This window comes from Macadamia integrifolia, chromosome 3, assembly GCF_013358625.1.
Source record: "Macadamia integrifolia cultivar HAES 741 chromosome 3, SCU_Mint_v3, whole genome shotgun sequence".
In the NCBI taxonomy this organism is placed as follows: domain Eukaryota; kingdom Viridiplantae; phylum Streptophyta; class Magnoliopsida; order Proteales; family Proteaceae; genus Macadamia; species Macadamia integrifolia.
In genome coordinates this window covers 8,290,540-8,293,090 of record NC_056559.1, presented here as the reverse complement: position 1 = coordinate 8,293,090, position 2,551 = coordinate 8,290,540, and the positions used below count along the sequence as shown (strand labels likewise).

The 2,551-nt window shown below is 36.3% G+C and overlaps 1 pseudogene; it reads right to left on the bottom strand.

Moving 5' to 3' along the window:
* Positions 1–1,795: 1,795 nt before the first annotated feature.
* On the bottom strand, positions 1,796–2,328 carry LOC122073785 (annotated as a pseudogene).
* Positions 2,329–2,551: the final 223 nt, after the last annotated feature.

Genomic DNA, 2,551 nt, shown 5'->3' with positions numbered 1-2,551 from the left:
TAGAAAAAAACTTTACAATAAATTACAATAACTATTTTTTACAATTTGCTTAGATCCAATAGTTCTTGTAAGCATTAGGTTGTCCTCATGATGACTATCTTCGAGCCTTTTTTTTTTTATGGCACCTTTTAGCTCCTAGAATGCCTTTTCAATGCTCTTGCACTTCAAGCTTTATTGGTCTTGCAATATTTTTAGTACGAGAATACCCAAAGCCTCCTCAAAGAGGGGCAAAAGGAGGAAAAGAAGCCCAAAGGGGTATAAAATGAAGTATAATATTAAAAATATCCTTTGAAAAGGAAGACAACCAAAATCATGGCCTAGGGTGTCTATGACCCATTTGACAATAGAGTGGGAAATATCATTGGCAAACTTGTTAAGATAATGAAAGCTACAAAAGGAGAACCAAGACCTTAAAAGAAGGATATCTGATACCAAGGGTAGCAATCTCTAAGAGGGTAATCAAGAGGAAAATGAGTGACATCTAATCAAAACTTGGTAATCTGAAAAAAAATGAGATTTGTTCTAGACCGACCGTTTTAGCAGAGGAGATGACTAATCTATTAGCCAACGCTTCTCTCACAATATTTTACATCATAACAAGATGGTTTGTGGCAATCAACTGAAGATCCCCTACTTGATTCAATATTATATAGCTCTATCCACATATCTTTCGAGTGGGTATAAATTGTTGCATCAGTGAATTTAAAAGGTTCCATTAGGGGGGAGGGAAACTCACAACACTACTGAGATGGCACTTGGTAAGTGGAGATGTCAGAAATCAAGGAGAGTGCCTCATTCACATTCCGGGCAACCACACATTTCCACTCTCTAAAAGGGTGAATAGAGGTTATGAAAACTCTTGATGAACTCTTTAGCTTCCAAATCTCCTAAACAATGATGGCATGTGAGGTTAAGATCTCTTGTTCTTCCTTCTTACCCACTCCTAGAATACTGCCCCAAGAAAAGTTTCAAACAGAGAACGGAAGCCTCTGGTTTGCAGCTGATTTAATAGATTCAAGAGATGCAATCTAATTTTGAATCCAAGAATGTGTGAATTTTGAATTTATTTGATTATTTAAATACTTAAGAATTGATTTTGATTGTTTGTAGACCTCTAAATATATTGTTAGTTTGGATCTAACAATGTGGTTTGTGCAGGGACCTTGATCAGGAATCTAGATGGCCAAGGGAATTCTTTTTGAATCTTATGATTTGGCATTCTAGTGGTATTGTAAAAATTATTCTAAATGATAAACATTTTATTTCAGAAGAAAGTAGGCTAGAATGGAAAACCAGGACATGGGTTTGTCTCGTGATGTAATTGGAATTTTATTTCCTTAATATATTTTCTGTTTACAAAACAACAACAAACTCAACTTTAATTATCCCAATTAAATAGGGTCAACTACATGGATCCAAGAAAGAAAAATAAAATAAAATAAAATAACACTGCAACAACAATAATTCAACATCCCACCTAAATGGGGTTGGCTACATGAATCCTTACCCTCCAAATGGCTCTATTCAAGGTCATACTTAAGTCAAAGCTTAAACTATGCATGTCTTTCTTCACTTCTTATGCTAGGGTCATTTTTGGCATGCCCCTAGTCTTTTTAATTCCTTCAATCTAAATCGGATCACTCCTTTGTACTGGTGGATCCCAAAGCCTTCATTGAATATGGTCATACCACCTCAAACAAATTTCTCAGAACTTAGCATGTTTCGGATCATTCCTTACTTTATCATTTAAGTAAAAAAAGAAACCTTTGACTCCAACAATTATTCTAGTGCATATCTAGTGCATAGGGTAAACATGCATTGGCAAACGTTGTTTAGCATGTGCAAGCAGGGGCGTAGCCAAGAAAAGATTAGTTTTTGACTCACTGAAGTCAATCATAGATTCACCGGGGGTTACTTCCCAATTGAACCCTTGTAGAAGCCAAGCCAATAGCATAACAGTCATGGTAGAGCCCAGCTTGGCCCCCATGCACCCACGCCTCCCAGTGCTAAATGAGATGAACCTGTAGCTCTGGCTCCGCCAGGTCAACCTCAAGTGAGGGTTCTTTCAAATGGTGCTCAGGGTTGAACTCTAGTGGTTCATCCCAAACTTTAAGGTTTCGTCCCAGCCCGCCAATTTGGCTCAATAGCACATGACTACCCTTAGCCAACTGAACATATTTAGATTTGTGTTTTTTTTTTGTCTTGTTCGGAGACACCTAAACTGTTTAGGTGACTCAGATCTCTTGCTAAGTCTCCTACATGACTATTTAGCCTCAATCCATTGAATGGATTTTGGAAGTTTCTAATTCTGAAGTCATGCACTCTCATGCGTCTTTCTCACTAAATCATTTTTATCAAAAATATCATTTTTTTAAAATTTTTTTATTCTTCTTTAATTTTTTTATTATTTTATTTTAACCAGACACAATATTTTTTTATAACGATCTCGGCAATAATACTAAAAATTGGATCGAATCAGTATCATTCTTAATCGATCATTGATTTTGACCGTTTTGACCCCAATACATGGGTACAGTCCAAGGGTAATGAC